The sequence below is a fragment of the Musca domestica genome, unplaced genomic scaffold (assembly GCF_030504385.1).
Source record: "Musca domestica strain aabys unplaced genomic scaffold, Musca_domestica.polishedcontigs.V.1.1 202, whole genome shotgun sequence".
Lineage (NCBI taxonomy): Eukaryota > Metazoa > Arthropoda > Insecta > Diptera > Muscidae > Musca > Musca domestica.
This window is the reverse complement of record NW_026712253.1, coordinates 334,171-351,932: the sequence shown is the minus strand read 5'-3', so window position 1 is coordinate 351,932 and position 17,762 is coordinate 334,171.

The following is a 17,762-nucleotide window of genomic DNA, read 5'->3' as shown; positions in this document are numbered from 1 at the left end:
TGTTACACATGCCACAACTGTGCTTACTTACACAGTTCTTCACATCATGTCCAACAGTTAAACAGTTCATGCAACAACTGTATCGACGAAGTACAGAATAACGATTCTCAATTGATAATTTTAAAAACTCCGGGCACAAACGCAACGCGTGAACTATTTTAGGGCAAAGAATGCAAGATTTGCCCGCAGAGGAACGTGATGTCTTAGTAGAGATAATTTTCGAGAAGTGGGAGCGAACCTTTTTTTCAACCTTTTTAGATGAGTCTATGCCCCGAATATCTTTGAGACATGTAAGTGACTGAATTCTCTCTGATAGAAATCCATCCAATTCTTCCCAAGTTGACAATGCTGATTTATCTTTTACTATTTGTTCCCATAAAGTCACTGTATTTTTAGGCAATCTTTGAATGCAAATAAAAACTAATATGGGATCCCAATCTTTTGTCGAAACCTCATAGATCGCCATTGCCGAAATACACCCATTTACTACTCGTTGAATATTTTTTAAACCAGTACAAGTCTCATTATCTAGAACAGGAATATTGAATAGCAACCTAAATTGATTATGGACAAGTATGCGGACATTGTCATACGTCGCCTTCAATGCCTTCCATGCTAAATTAAAACTCTTATGTGTTAAGGGGAATTTTGAAACGATATCTTTCGCTTCACCACCTGTTTTTTCATTAAATGACATAATTTTTCAATATCGCTTAGCCGGTCGTTATTAATAAATACAGCAGAAAATAAGTCCCGGAACGTTGGCCATGATAGAAAATCACCATTGAAGATATCAATATCACAAGGAGGTAAATTCATGTTATGAAAATTATTTTCATTCCCTAGTACGGAAACATCACCTGCGGTCTCAGCTGGAAACGAAATTTGAGAAATGGAAAGGATTTCATTAGCACTTTGTGGTAGTCTGTAAATGATTGAGGCATTTATCAAACATATCTTTTACTCTGTTCCATATTTCCTTAACTTCACTGGCTTGAAGTTCAAGTGCATATATATCAAAGTCTTCTTCTCGAAGAGACATGAAATTGGCTTCAAAATTAATAATCGAATCTGCAGCTCTGATGAAAAAATCTACGGAGTAAGCGACATGATAACTATCAATAAAAACGCTCCGAGCAAAGGAATAAAGAAATTGAATTCTCACCAAATAATTTCTTTTTCAAAAAAAAAAAAAAAAAAAAAAAACTCCAAGAAAATTTTCCTTATAATTATCAACTTTAAGCTTTTTGTAATATGTGAAACTAAAGAAGAGACAAATTGCAAAAAATCGGAATATACAAAACCGTACTAAAAACAATCACGGTTTATCTTATTGTATGTAAAAATACAATAAACTCGCAAAACTCTGTCGAATATAAAAAAAATATGTTTTCCCAGTGTATTACAGAACAGGCACAATTTTTTCAGAGTACCAGATTTTGTTTATTTTTTTGGTAAACACCCAAGAATTTATTTACAAAGAAAAATTGCAAAAGAAAAAAATAAATAAAATTCAGAAATTCAAGAAAAAAAAAAATAAAATAAAAAAAACTCAAAAATACCTCAATTTTGACTGAATGTAGGGTGCACGGACTGTAAAATGCACTCTACAGTCCAACAACAACAACAAAATTTCCAAACGAATCAAAATATAATTAGAAAGAATTAAATAAAAATTGTATATTTGATTTTAATATGTATGCAAAAAATTTTCGAAATCGCTTTTCGGGACGGATGTAGGGTGTAACGTAGTTGACCCTACTAATCAACTTCAAAATGATTACCGCTTTCCAAAAAAAATCAAAAAATTATAATAATATAAATTATTGAACTTTTAATAAAAACTTTCCACACACCCTACGTATATTAACTTTCAGAGGGGACCTCATATATTAACAAGATATGTATGTATGTGTGCTTGTATCAAACGATCAACGATATCCAAGCAAGCAGTGCTGATGGTTAGCCAGTATATTTGTTAGCGTTTTTTTCTTTTTTCTTTTTCGTCAACTGGACGATGGATTAAGAAAGCACCAACAACAATGTAAATAGTTTAAACAGAATATACTGGCACCAACAATTTTTTAAAGGTTCACTGCACTTTTTGATTATTATTTTTCGTAACCGAGAATATGAATTGTAGTTATTCTTGAAGAGAATAACAACAAATACAATGCGCCGCGGTGCTGTAAGACGGACGTAGGCAAAGTGTAAAACACTGGTATATTCTCTTTATAAATAATACAAAAAAGACACTCGCGGATGCTCACTTTTATATTGACGGTACTCACCTTAAAATTGTATAAATAATATGAAGATTAGGGATGATGAGTGTGGAGATGATGGACAGCTTTTAGTTGTTTGTGGTGTTGACGGAGTCAGCCTTGATTAGAAAAAAATGAACAATTAGTTGTTGTTGTTTTTAGGCAGCAATTCTTTCTGATCCGGCTCGAATGGACCAATGTTTGCATAGGCAATAAAATAAAAGAAAAATAAAATAAAGAAAAACAAAAAGTTTTAGTTTTTCTAGAAAATATAATTTAAACAATTTATTTAAATATTGTTCGGAAAAATAATATTTTTACCTTTAGTACAATTGGTGGTGGTTTGTTGCGGACGAAAATCCAAAGCCAAGTAAGTAAAAAAAGTAAGGAAGAAAAAAAGCAACGAGTACGCTAGGTGTTGCAAAGTGGGGGAAAAACCTTAGTTATTCGTTAGAATTTGACATCACTCACTTTGTGCGAAAACACAAAGTTGCATTTGCGCAAGTGATGAGCAAATTCTAAGAAAGAACACATTCCATATTTTAGGATAATTTTAATTATACAGCTAGATTTTTATTTTATTATGTATATTGAGGGCGTTAGGAATGGATTGTGAGTGATCTTTGCATGAATTTTAATTGTGTAGATTTATGAGTGTTTTTGTGTTGTGTGTTTTTATGTCTTTCAGTGTTTCGCAAAAATAACTTAAAGATTTCAAGGGTATCAACTGGCCTCCCCGGCAAACAAAAGCGGAGAAGTTGACACAAAAATAACGGCCACAGCAACCGCCGCAGCGCAAATTTTTGGCCACATTAACCGCCACCATAACATCTATTTTTTTTTTTTTTTTTTGATCGCATTGCCGCCACAAATATTCCCAATTTCCTTGATCCATAATATCCGTGCTCTGCCTTATCCCGGTGGACCAGGTCGCGGAAGAGTGATCCTGAAAAAAAAAAGCAAAAAAACACAATACGGGGCCCTGATTAAATCGACATTTATATGGTATCTTAGGGTCAAGGCGGGCTAGTATGGGAGCAAAAATATCAAGTTCTTTTGTTCCAGGTGTACGTAGTGTTTGTGTTATGTAGAATTTGTGTTCATCCATTAATTGTTTAATTGTTCGTCCCCAGGGCTATTGGTGTATGGGATGGAACCGATACCATAGCACCACAGTGCCGAAGCAGGTGGCACGTAACGATATGGGGCCCATGCGGAAGCTATAATGTCTTAAATTCCGTGCAATAACAGCTTAGCACCGTACAATAAACTATAGGGATCAAATAGGCATAAGCGAAAATCACATATTCCTACGTCAATTATCTCTTGTTGCAGACGCAGCTTTAATTCTTTAACGTTTGTGATAAACGTGCAATATTGGATGAGGTTTTTAGAAAATTAGGATTTTCGTTCCAACTACAAGGGTCAGGTGCAATAATTTTGTTAGTACAATGTAAGAATGAATGTATTGTGTTTTATGACTTGTTTTTTTTTTTTTTTTGGTTTTGTTTCTGTATGTTTTGTTTTAAAGTAAAAAAATATTGACGTAGGATATAACATAAGGGAAACGTGCAATAGATTGAGGTGAAGTATCTCAACATGCATTGTACGGAAGTACTTGTTCACGAGATCTTTTTCGATATTTTTTTTCGAAACCTGCCGTGGTGTTACCCTCCAATTTATGTTCTTATATAATTTTTGTATTTTTTTTTTCGAAGTCGTTAATTCGAGATGACATAAGAGAGGAAAAGTACAATAGCGTTCGCGAAGAAGTTTTCGCCAACTGTATTGTATGAAAAAAAAATTAACTTCCTTCATGAAATCCTTTTTCTCTTATGATGGGAAAACTGCCGTGGTGGTCGTCTCTTTGTCTTTGAAACAAAATAAATAAATATGTAAAGTCCCGTCTAGCAGTACACCAGAACAACCGTAAAAGGACACTTCTAATATGTGATAGAATTTCCTATAACATAATGAAATAAGTCCACACACTCAACATCAAAAGCAATTGCAAAACACACCTAACGAACTCTAATCGTCATTGTTTAAATTATTATTAACTATTGATATTGTCTTGTGTTTGAATGTTTTTGTTTGTGTCAAATAATAGATAGATATTGTTTTTGTTTTTTTTTTTGTCCTTAACGTATTTTGATTATTACTTTGTTTAATCGTATTGCAGTTATATTTACTATTTTTTATTTTTATTTGATTTAATTATTTTTTTTTATTTGTTCAACTTATTAGTGCGTTCTAATTGTATATTATACAATATTCTTATAAGTTTAATTATATTCTGTTTCATTATTATTATTTAATTTTTTTATTATATTTTTTTGTCTTTCTTTAAGTCATACACTCTTGTTTTTTTATTATCTCTAATGGTGGCAGTCTAAATTTCGGCAACAAAAACCCACAGCTATCAATAGACGTTTGATTTTTTTAAATAAAATTAATTGGGTAAACGAGTTTAAGCCTGATGGGTGATTATACAGTGGGGAAAAGAAGAAGTAAACGCAATAGAGCATTAGCTTTCGATACGAGCAGGACTTCTATACAATCACTCAAACATGGCGCAGTCCAATGGTATTAGGGATTTGTCCGGATTCATTAACAACACTCAACCGAGTACCAGTATAAGTGCTGGGGTACCGTTGAATTTACCTCCAACGCCCACCTCAGTTAGTCAGCAAGGCGATGTAGATAATGTAATAAGGTGTATAGTACAGAAGAGTATGAATGACGCCCGAGGGTATTTGAGATCATGGGTTGAAGAAAGTGTGGCCAAAGAAATGGATAAAATTCACTCGGTGATAAACCGATTGAGCGATAATGTCAGCATGTTATCGATAAATGTCTAATATTAGCCAACAATACCAACTACTTTGCCGAACCCCCCGGGAAACTCTACAACTGAGTTCCTCACACAACATAGAGATAATGTTAATAATGGTAATCGCAGAAGCACTGTGTACAGGCATTCATGGAATAAAAGTGGAACGTTTTGGAATACATTTTTCAGGGAAACCAAACAGTCTGTCGGTGGAAGATTTTATCTACCGGCTGGAATACTTTCAACAACATTAGAAATTAGCTTGGGAAGACATTTTAAATGAATTCCATATTTTGGTGTCTGGTCCAGCCTATGAATGGTTCTGGCTCCAACAGAGGTCAAACAACATTAGCGATTGGGATTCTTTAAAGCATGGGTTGAATGAGAGATTTAAAACAAGACGAACAACATTTGAATCGATGCGGGATCTGTTAGAAAGGAAACAGGGGGCAACCGAGTCCATTGATGTTTTCTTTCATGACATGAATCTAATGAGATCTAAACTCGAAAAGCAGGTCTCAAAATACGAGATTATTTCCTTAGTCAAGAAAAATTTGCGAAAGAATCTATAGAGTATTGTGTAGTCTATGCCCGTGTCGTCATTAGAGCACCTAAGAGTGGAGTGTTTGGAAATTGAGAGGACATTTTTCCGACGCGACCAATTTTCTCAAGCTCCTCCACCAACCATGAACAGACCCATACGTGTACACACCATGGATGAAGAAGAAATAGAATATCAGAATTTGGTAGAGCCGGAAGAGTTAGAAGATATTTCGGCCATAAATCAAATTGTTTGTTGGAATTACCAAATAGCGGGTCATGGATTTAGGGATTGTCCGTCGTCCCAAAGAGGATTATTTTGCTTTAAATGTGGAAGGCAAAATACCATAAAACCCAAATGTGGAAATTGCAACGCGAAAACGTGAGGAAGAACGTAGTTCTAGCGGAGAACCATCGTTCCTCCTAACAACCCGCTGCGACGAACCACAATAGTATTAGTTGATACCAATAACTATTCCCAAATTCGTCATTATCTTCCAATTGAGTTCAGGCAGCGACATTATAAAAAGAAAAAAGGGGAAATCTTTCAGTAAAATGAATCTTGCAATAATCCCGAATCAATATCCATGGGGGTAAATAAAAATACGAAAAGTAATATGAGGATAATGAAATTGAGGCAACGACATAAGGAAAATAAAGAATGCAATTCTTTATTAAAAGTGATATCTGAAGCCGTCATCCGATGCAAACGATGCATACGTATTAAAATCGGAAGGAAAGAGATAATGGGTCTACTAGATTTTGGGGCTACGGTATCAATACTAGGGAAGCATTGCCGAGAAATAGTTGAGGAATTGAACATTATTGTTGATCCACAGGACACGAATGTAAGTACGGCGCCAGGGTAAACTTGTCGCATAGTGGGGAAAACATAGGTAGGGGTAGAATATAAACAACAATTCTTAAAAATGCATTTCTATCTATGCCCGGATCTAGAACAAGATCTTTATCTTGGAGCAGATTTCTGGAAATTATTAATTATTGCCCCAGAAATATTTCCCATAGACGAGGTAACCGTGGGCTTACAAGAGCGGATGCGTGGAACCCCTACTAACGAAAATAAGAACATGCATCAACTAACAGGGGAACAACATAGACGCTTAGAAAAAATAATAAATACGTTCCCTACGTTTGAAAAAATGGACTGCGTTGTACGAAATTAGAGAAACATACAATTAAGTTAGTAGGGGATGCGAATCATGTCAAGGATATACATTATCCTTTATCGCCGGACGTACAGGAAATCGTATATAATGAAATAGATATCCATTACAGAATATCGATTGTATATTCAGCCGAATTGATCAAACCCATTTTATCAGTAGTGTCGACCTGAATTATGCCTTCTGGCAGATTGAGTTGGAAGAAGAAGCGAAGCCATATACTGCCTTTACAGTATCAGGTCGACCACTATATAAATTCAGGGTCATGCGGTTTGGGCTTTGCAATGCGGCGCAAATATTATGCAGGTTGATGGATATGGTCATCCTAGGGCGACTAAAATCCAATGTTTTCATATATCTGGATGATCTCCTGATTATAGCCGATGATTTCGAAAACCATGTCAGAATTTTAGAATAAGCAGTAGAATGCCTGCAAAGAGCGAATCTAACGATTGGATTCAAAAAGTCGTTGCTCTGTTTTCGAGAGTTGAAATACCTCGGATTCATAATTGGTAGCGGGATGTTGAAAACTGATCCAGAAAAAGTAAGTGCTATCCAGAGGATACCGCCACCAAAATCGCCAAGGGAAGTGCAAAGTTTTCTTGGTACTGCCGGTTGGTACCGGAGACTTATAAAGGATTTTGCGTCAATATCTTCCGCCCTAACAGATACTTTAAAAAAGGGCAAAAATTCGTAATGACTCCGGAAGCGATGCAATCTTTCCAATCCCTAAAATGTGCTCTCACATCAACACCGGTTCTCAGACACCCTGACATTAGCAGAGAGTTCTTTATTCAATGCGACGCCTCGGAATATGGAAAAGGCGTAGTACTTTTCCAAAAGAATGAATTTGGCGGAGAGAACCCTATCGCTTTTTATTCCAAAAAAATAAATTCCGCCCAGAAGAATTATTCCGTCACAGAAAAAGAATGTTTGGCAGCAGTTTTAGTGATAAAAAGGTTCCGTCCGTCCGCTTATGAAGTTCACAATCATCACTGATCATGCCAGCCTTAAGTGGCTGATGTCCTTAAAAGATTTAAGTGGAAGACTGGCGAGATGGTCACTTCAACTTCAGGCGTACGATTTTTCAATCGAACGTCGGAAAGGATCGGAAAATGTTGTAGCTGACACACTGTATCGAATGTCTGTCGAGTCTGATGTCATTATAGAGGAATTGTGTGACGATAATATATTGGACTTCGAAACCACGGCATTTGAAAGCGAAGAATATGTCGAGTTGCGCGAAACCATACAACAAAACCAAGATCGTTTGCCGGATTTAAAAATCGACAATGATTAAATCTATGTTCGAACCATAAATTTTGAGCAAGAAATGATGGAATTTGAGTGGAAAAAATGTCATCACAGGTACGACAATTCACACAAAATTGTACAATATGTAAAGAAACGAAGTCTGCTAATCAGCGTATGAACCCTACGATAGGCAACGAAGTTATAACTCAGAGACCTTTCCAGAAGTTGTATATAGATTTTCTAGCAAAGTATCCCAGATCAAAACAAGGCAATTCCTTCGTCTTTATAGTAGTCGATCATTTTGTGAAATTCACATTCCTACACGCGATGAGAGAAGCCACTGCATATAACGTGGTAAAATTTCTGGAAAATCAAGTCTTCCATACATTCGGTGTACCCGAGATCATACACAGCGACAATGGGAAGAGTTCGCCTCAAAAGTTTTCGCGGATATGATAAAAAATTACAAAATCACCCACATCACCACAGCCTATTGCTCTCCGCAATCTAACGCATCAGAGCGAGTAAATCAGTCAGTATTAGCCACCATACGAACGTATGTTGAAAACGATCATCAGGATTGAAATCTTTATATAGCGGAAATCGAACAAGCATTGAGAACATCAGTACATTCAGCAACTGGAATCAATCCTTTTTTCGAATTATTTGGCTATAACATGTTCACCAGTGGGCAAACCAGTGGGCAATAATATGTATGAGCTAGAAACGCTCCCAGGAAACCCACTTGGTAATTTCCACTCGAAAGATAGGGTAAGTGTACCAGTAGTCAGCACTTTTAGGATTTTCGCGTTTTTAATCGCTCACCATTCTGAGCGGAACATTTCAATTATTACAAAGTTAATTTATTCAGATTCGAAATTTTGTATAGTTTTTGCAATAATAAATAAAGTTTTAATAACTTTTTATTGAATTTCATAAATGTGTAGTTTTATTAAAACAATGCTTTTTTGCCAGTAGTCGGCCCCACTTGCCAATTGTCGGTATGGCATTTTCCAACAGTCGGCATACCAATTTTTTTAAGAATAATTTATGATAATAATAAATTAATTCATTAAAATATAATATTTTTGTTTAGTTAAACTGATTTGACGTCTTTATTTTACTTTTCTTAAGAATATGAATTGTTGAAGACCTTCACAGACAAAAATTTAATTTTTATTAGAATAATTCATCTTTTCTTAGCAAAATTGTGCACAAAGATAGCTGACAATATATTTGAAGTAAACAAAATACATTTAGTTATAAAAGTTTCATTTATTTGGGCTTAAAAAAAAGGGTCGACTACTGGGACATACCGAACTTAGGCACACTTACCCTATAAAAATATAAACAAAATATAACAAGCTGTGATAAATGTATGTGCCATACTAGATTAAGCAGAGTTAATCTATTATGCAAGGATTTGGTTTATACACGATGTTCTTTTGTAAAATGAGAAAATGTACAATAAACTGTAAAAAAATACTTGAAGTGCAATATTAGATTACGCAAACTGATCTGTGTTGCGCTGAGTTTTTAAATACGTGCTTATTGTTTCATTTGTGAATGTTTTGCGTAAAAACAAAAAAAGTTTATATATGTATACATTAATATAGGAAAATAAAATTGGTGGAGAATATGTATAATGCAATCCTGGTGTTATGAAATTTAGTTATCTAGGAATATTAAATTGTTTGGTATAATTGACTATTGTAATTCAATTATAGACGATTTATATTAGCCCGGCTTGTGAGACAAAAATCAGGGCGTGGGGACTAATAAAATGTTAATGCCCTATTGTTTTTTTTTTTTAGATTTTTTTTAATTGGATGCAATATGAGATGAATTATCACAAAATGTATATTATTTTTCATCGGTAATTGTTTTGTGATTACGCAGGTAAAATATATGGGTCATGTGATTGATATTCGCTTTACCACAGGTGTTTGAGAAATAAAATATTCCAGGTGTCTCTTTGTAAACGTGAAAAAGTATAAAAGTATAATATCAGTTTAAAGGAACGCAGTATACCTGCGCATGCATGCGACTGAACGAAAGCAGAGTCAAACGATCGACGTAAACAGAAGGGCAACAGCGGCAGCGCAGCCATCCACGCCAGGCAGCAAATTAACACCATACAGACTATTCATACAAGTTTTTTTTTGTTCCGTGTTCTTTTCAAGATTATTTAAATGACGCCTCAATGAAATGTGTGTTCATGTGTGTGTGCAAACCGCCACCACAAAACCGCATTCTGCTGGATTACCGTTGGGTTGGTTTTTGCAATGAACGAACACAAACACACACACACATGTGAAAACCCATGTACGCCAAGCACTCATTAACAAATTAAAGCGAGTTTACCTAAAAAATAGTAAAAACATGAAATTAGCAATGAGCCTACAGTCACATAAAAATGCTTACTTAGGGAAAATGCGGTATAATGTGCGAGGGCGAAGGATTGACGGATTTTTTTGCAGAAATGAAATATCTGAAAAAATTGTTTTGCTATCACACTAAAATCACTATCACTTTAGGTAATTCTAACGGACGAAACGATTGCTAAACCAAACGCACATCACCGTTTCTTTTGCAGATGTCTAGAAACGGTGAAGTTTTGTTGCGCGGTGGGCACTATTTAATTCTTAATTTGTTTTTTTTTTTTAGTTACCGTCCTCGACGTGATTATCGTAGCAACCTGTATTTAAAAAATGAAGCGGATATGTTCTACGCCAAAGGTAAATGGAATTGCCACCATGGTCAGGGTTGTATTTGGGTCGATTATTTGACAGATAAATTAATCGAAAATACAACCTGCGATATTGTAAGGGCTCGGTAATATAAACAAGGTTGTAAATACCAAATATGGGTATTTCTGTGGAGTATAAAGTTTAAAGTTATACTGCTGTTTTGGACAGAAAACTATTCCGTGGAATTCGAAATATTTTACTCTCGTTTTGCAGATGTGGATAAGGAAAAAGGAAAGGAAATAAAACGAGCGTATCAGTTTTGTTTGAAAGAACAATTCTGGTTCTTTATTTAGAATTCAAATTTGAAGATTTGAATAGCGCTTACCAAATTCAAACAGTTGTGGTTGACGTTAAGGTAACAAGTGATTTTATTTGGAACAAAGGAAAATCGGAAAACCACAGAGAGGACACAAACGGACATATTGAGTGATTGAGCGCTACAACACAAGCACAACTTACGAGTGCGCGCGAAACTTAGCTTTTGAATTAGGGTGACCAGATCATCAAACTTTCGCATGAACATTAACGGCCCCCCTGCAGTATCACTGCAATAAAAGAATGAAACGGAAAACCCGTGTGTGTCCCCACTGTTTACAATACAAGTGATGTAAAGTAATGGAAAGATAAAGTTTGTGCTTTGGGGGAAAAGGAAAACAATAGTGCATTCTTCAATTCATGTTTATTAGTAATTCATTTGAGTTTAGAAAAGAGAATAGAAAAAAAAGATAGGGATGTCCCAATTATGAACCGATTGTCAACCCGGAATGTGCCCTCAATCTTCACCTTCGAATCAAACCTCGAAAATAATGTCAGCTGACATATCGTCTCCTCTCTCAGGGTCAGCGTGTTTAACTTTATCTTCTCCGCAAACGCTCTCGAAACTCTGCTGACCGGAGAAGCGGAATCCAAGAGACACCTGGCCACATTCTTCGCATCAATCCCCACCAGGACAGTAGGCAACAAAATGGTCCGATTCTGCTGGATCCAAGATGTTAGGGACCCCCTTTTCGCTGGTGCCGGTGCAGACGCAGGTTGGCGACGAGCCGCCGTAGAAGTCGACGGCTGCGGTGAAGGGGACCGAGAACTGGCTCTGGAACTAACCGAGGGCGCATATCGTGGTAAAATCTGGTCGCGGACTTTGGGATCGACGTGAAGGAGAGTGTGGTGAAACTTCATGCAATGGCGAAACCCCTTGTCACTGAAGCACGACCCATTTGAGTGATCTACTGCCAAGCAATTCACGCAGTATTTGTGCTGAGGGACAGTATCTAAGCGTTCTGACATGTTCATATCCAGGAACTTGTGGCATCGACGCAACGCATGAGGACGCTGGCAGAGAGGGCAGAGAGGTTTATTGTTGTTGGAAACGTCTTTGGGCATGGTAGCTAAGGACAAGGTAAGGACAGAACAACATAGGACGGAAAGAAATTAAAAGAAATTCGGAACTTAGTTATCGGAAAGGACAACAAATTTTGTAATTGGACGAGTGATAACGCCTTTCTGAGTCACAAGATCTGCGACACGAACATGGCCATCAGAGCCGCGATATGTCTTGGAAACTCTACCCAGACGCCATGAATTTGGCGGAAGATTCTCATCATATATGGCGACCAGTGTGTTCTCTTCAATATCTTTCTCAGGAGTCTGCCACTTGAGGCGCTTTTGAAGCTCACGGAGATACTCTGTTTTCCACCGAGCACAGAATCTCTGATGGATCGCTTTCAAACGTTACCAACGATTTATCAAGGAAATTGGACTCTCATCAATATTTGGATCAGTAGGAGCTAAAATGGGAGTCCCGATGAGTTGGATCGCTGGAAATAGGAGACAATGGACGAGAGTTTAAACAGGACTCAATTCTGGAGAGAAGTGTCGAAAACTCTTCAAACGTGAACTTGTAGGAGCCGGCGAACTTTCGGAAATGGGTTTTGAAACTCTTAACCCCAGCTTCCCAGAGGCCACCCATATGAGGTGCCCCGGGTGGAATGAAGTGCCAACTCAGATTTTGGACGGAAAAATTTTCTATTAGCGCTGTGCGAGAGGCTTGGATGAATTCTCTCGCCAGTATTTTGGACGCCCCCACGAAGGTCGTACCGTTGTCTGAATACAGATGTGCTGGACATCCGCGCCGTGAAACAAATCTATGGAAAGCCGCCAAGAACGTGGGGGTGGAAAGATAGGATGTTGCCTCCAGATGAATCGCTTTGGTCGAGAAACAAACGAAAACGCACGCATACCCTTTCGTGATCCGACATGCGCGACCGCAATAGCTCTTGATGTCAAAAGGGCCAGCGAAATCTAGGCCCGTGCGAGCGAAAGGACGAGAAATTTCAGTGCGCTCAGGAGAGGGCAGCCATGATCTGTCTTTTACATCGTTTCTTATACAGAAGACAAGTGCGACACTTATTGATCGTTGTTTTAACCAGGTTCTTGACTTTAGGAATCCAATACTGGGATCGTATTAATCGAAGAACAAGCTGATTTCCACCATGAATAGTGATATTGTGAATGAATTGGACATAGAAACGAGCTAGCTTGCAATTGTACGGAAGAATGATTGGACGCTTCTCATCATCAGGAATGCCAGGAGCCGATTCTAAACGTCCGCATGAACGGATAATCCCCTTAGAGTCAAGGTACGGATTCAAGCATAGAAGGGAACTGGACGTAGAAATCGGGTTCCTGAGCGATAGGGATCTGTACTCCTCTGGAAAACTGAACTTTTGATACCATCGGATAAGAATATTCCGACCTCCAATGATATCGGAACTACAGAGTGGTTGTGCACCAGGAGAACGGTAACGAGGATGGAAACGATGAAGGAAACGATACACATATGAAAAAACTCGCAATGCTCGTTGATATGATGAAATCTTCCCCACAATATCGTCCGTCGCCTTGAAATAGGAAAAATGAAAACGAACGGGTTTTCGTTCGATGCTGGTTACGGACAGTTCTTCAGTAGCAAAATCTGGCCGCTGATCTGGAGACTCTCGTAACCAAACCGGCCCGTGCCACCAGAGATCATTATCAATGATATCGGATGGGAAGAGACCGCGGCTTGCTAAGTCTGCTGGGTTGGATTCGGAAGGAACATGATGGAACTTAGAAGGATCCACCACTTGAACAACATTGGAAACGCGATTGGCTACGAACGTTAACCAATGGCATGGCGGTTTAGAAAGCCAGGAGAGAACGATTGTCGAGTCTGTCCAGCAGAACAAGGAATAATTAGGAAGATCGAGAGTCGGAAGTAACGTATCAATCATCTCTGCTAAGAGGACAGCCCCACAAAGCTCTAGACGTGGAATGGATAACGTTTTGACTGGAGCAACTCTTGTTTTGGAATACACCAGGTGTGTGAATACGAAGGTTCCTCGAGCTATTCGCACATACATAGCGGCCGCGTATGCCTTTTCAGAGGCATCGCAAAACCCATGAAATTGAACTTCAGCGGAAGGAACATATTGGAACCATCTTGGAATTCAAACTTGATCAAGATTCGAGTAGTCGGATTGAAATATCTTCCACTGGTACAATGTGGCCGGACTGATAACTTCGTCCCAATCCGTACCATCGGACCATATTCTCTGCATTATAATTTTTGCAACAACGATGCATGGGGAAAGCCAGCCTGCAGGATCGAACAGTCTGGAGATCTGAGAAAGAACTTCCCTCTTGGTATAGGAACATGAAGACGGAAAAGGCATTGTGACAAAGAAAAATGAATCTGAACGAGCGTTCCAACGAATTCCTAGCGTTATCGCTGTGCTACTATCGTCGAAGTTTAGGAAATCTTCACACAACAAATGGTCATTTGGAAGACCCGCTAGAATATCCTTTGTGTTCGCTACCCATTTTCGAAGGGAGAAACCAGCTGATGCCAGAGCGGATTTAAGCTCGTTTCTGGATTGAACTGCTTCGGAAATTGAATGTACACCAGAAAGTACATCATCCACGTACATATAATTACGGATAATCAAGCTTGCCTTCGGATGGCTAACTTGGACATCATCAGCTAGTTCAAGAAGTGTGCGAGTACCAAGTACGGAGCACAATTGACACCAAATGTGACAGTTTGTAGCTCGAAATCTTGAATGATTTCACCAGGGTGGTTGCGGAATACATATATATAGTAGTGGAGGGTATCGCTATTGGAACTCGGAGCCTGAATCGGAATCATATGGTTCAGCTGTACGTACTCTTTAACAACCTGATCATACTCTATCTTGAAATTTGGATTTCGGAGTAGGCGGTTCTCGTTGCGAAGGAATTGAGAGACCGAGCTTGGACGGGAGTGTCCTAGGAGTTTACTATTCGGAAAACCTTCCTTAAAGGGAAGACGAACGACATACCTGCCATCCTTATTCCTCGCGGTAGTTGAAGCAAACAATTCTTCACAGAATTTATCGGAATTTCTGGGGCAATTCTCTACCTCCCAGAAACTGCAAATATCCTTATCAAGAGAAATCTCACAGAAGTTAGAGACGACAGTGGAAGTAGTCGGAACCGAAATAGGAATTGGACCAGTGAGAATCCATCCGAAGAAGGTCTCTTGGCCCATTAAGGAATCGCACACATTGTGCATAACCCCTGATCTCATTATTTCCGGAATAAAATCACATCAAATTAGCAGATCAATAATGGAACTCTTATAGAAATGTGGATCTGCTAGCTTGATGTTGGGAAGACGAGCGAACAAGGACGTCGGCAGAGTCTGTGATGGTAGATCTCCCGACAAATGGGGAAGTACAAATGCCTGCACCGAAACTTGCATGGAATTGTCAAATCTGGAGCCTAAAAGAACACTGCAAAGTTTTCGAACGGAAGCTGCAGTGTTATTATTGAGGCCGGAAATCTGAACGTTCGTTCGTTCATAGGGAAGCTTTAACTTGTTGAGGAATTTCTCGGATACAAATGTTCCTTGGGAACCGGAATCAAGAAGAACCCGTGCTTGATATGAAACACCTAAGTGCATGACATTTACAAGCGCGGTCCCCAATAATACTCCCCTAGAACTCGTCGTGAAGCAGGATTGGATAACTCCGTTCCCAGAACTAGTGGACTGTACGGAATTAGGAGTGAATGGAACAGAGCTCGCGTTCAGATTGGCGCTACTATTTGAGTTGGAAGAAGGATTGGATGGTCGTGAATGCACTGAACTATCGTGAAGCATTGCGTTGTGTCTCTTTTGGCACTCGAAACCATTGTTCTTGCTAGTGCAATTCCGGACATGGTGTGTTTTGGAGAAACAATTCATGCATAACCCCTGCTTTTTCACCTCGGACATACGATTTTTAATGTCCATTGCTATGAATCGAGGACACTTCCGAAGAATATGCACAGAATTGGTGCACAATGGACACTTCGGAGCAGAAACCTTAGTCTGGAAAGAACTGAATTTCGAACCTTTCAGATTTGGTTTGGAATTGGATTTACTTTTGTTGTCCTCAGATTTTGAATTGTTTCGCATTTCTGAAACGGACTCAAGGGTACGATACCGATTTGTGAGGAAGGAATCAAGGTCTTCCCACCTAGGAAGTGATGTCTTGTCTGTCAGACCTTGCTCCCACAACGTCAGAGTTGAGTCTGGAAGACGATTGGAACAAAGGAAGACGAAAACTGGATCCCAACTTGTGACGTCGATATCATATAATGCCAGCGCAGATATACAGGAATTAATATCGCGTTGAAGGTCCTTTAGCGCAGAAGCAGATTCAGATTTAATGAAAGGAAGATTGAAAAGAAAAAGTGTCCTAGGAGTTTACTATTCGGAAAACCTTCCTTAAAGGGAAGACGAACGACATACCTGCCATCCTTATTCCTCGCGGTAGTTGAAGCAAACAATTCTTCACAGAATTTATCGGAATTTCTGGGGCAATTCTCTACCTCCCAGAAACTGCAAATATCCTTATCAAGAGAAATCTCACAGAAGTTAGAGACGACAGTGGAAGTAGTCGGAACCGAAATAGGAATTGGACCAGTGAGAATCCATCCGAAGAAGGTCTCTTGGCCCATTAAGGAATCGCACACATTGTGCATAACCCCTGATCTCATTATTTCCGGAATAAAATCACATCAAATTAGCAGATCAATAATGGAACTCTTATAGAAATGTGGATCTGCTAGCTTGATGTTGGGAAGACGAGCGAACAAGGACGTCGGCAGAGTCTGTGATGGTAGATCTCCCGACAAATGGGGAAGTACAAATGCCTGCACCGAAACTTGCATGGAATTGTCAAATCTGGAGCCTAAAAGAACACTGCAAAGTTTTCGAACGGAAGCTGCAGTGTTATTATTGAGGCCGGAAATCTGAACGTTCGTTCGTTCATAGGGAAGCTTTAATTTGTTGAGGAATTTCTCGGATACAAATGTTCCTTGGGAACCGGAATCAAGAAGAACCCGTGCTTGATATGAAACACCTAAGTGCATGACATTTACAAGCGCGGTCCCCAATAATACTCCCCTAGAACTCGTCGTGAAGCAGGATTGGATAACTCCGTTCCCAGAACTAGTGGACTGTACGGAATTAGGAGTGAATGGAACAGAGCTCGCGTTCAGATTGGCGCTACTATTTGAGTTGGAAGAAGGATTGGATGGTCGTGAATGCACTGAACTATCGTGAAGCATTGCGTTGTGTCTCTTTTGGCACTCGAAACCATTGTTCTTGCTAGTGCAATTCCGGACATGGTGTGTTTTGGAGAAACAATTCATGCATAACCCCTGCTTTTTCACCTCGGACATACGATTTTTAATGTCCATTGCTATGAATCGAGGACACTTCCGAAGAATATGCACAGAATTGGTGCACAATGGACACTTCGGAGCAGAAACCTTAGTCTGGAAAGAACTGAATTTCGAACCTTTCAGATTTGGTTTGGAATTGGATTTACTTTTGTTGTCCTCAGATTTTGAATTGTTTCGCATTTCTGAAACG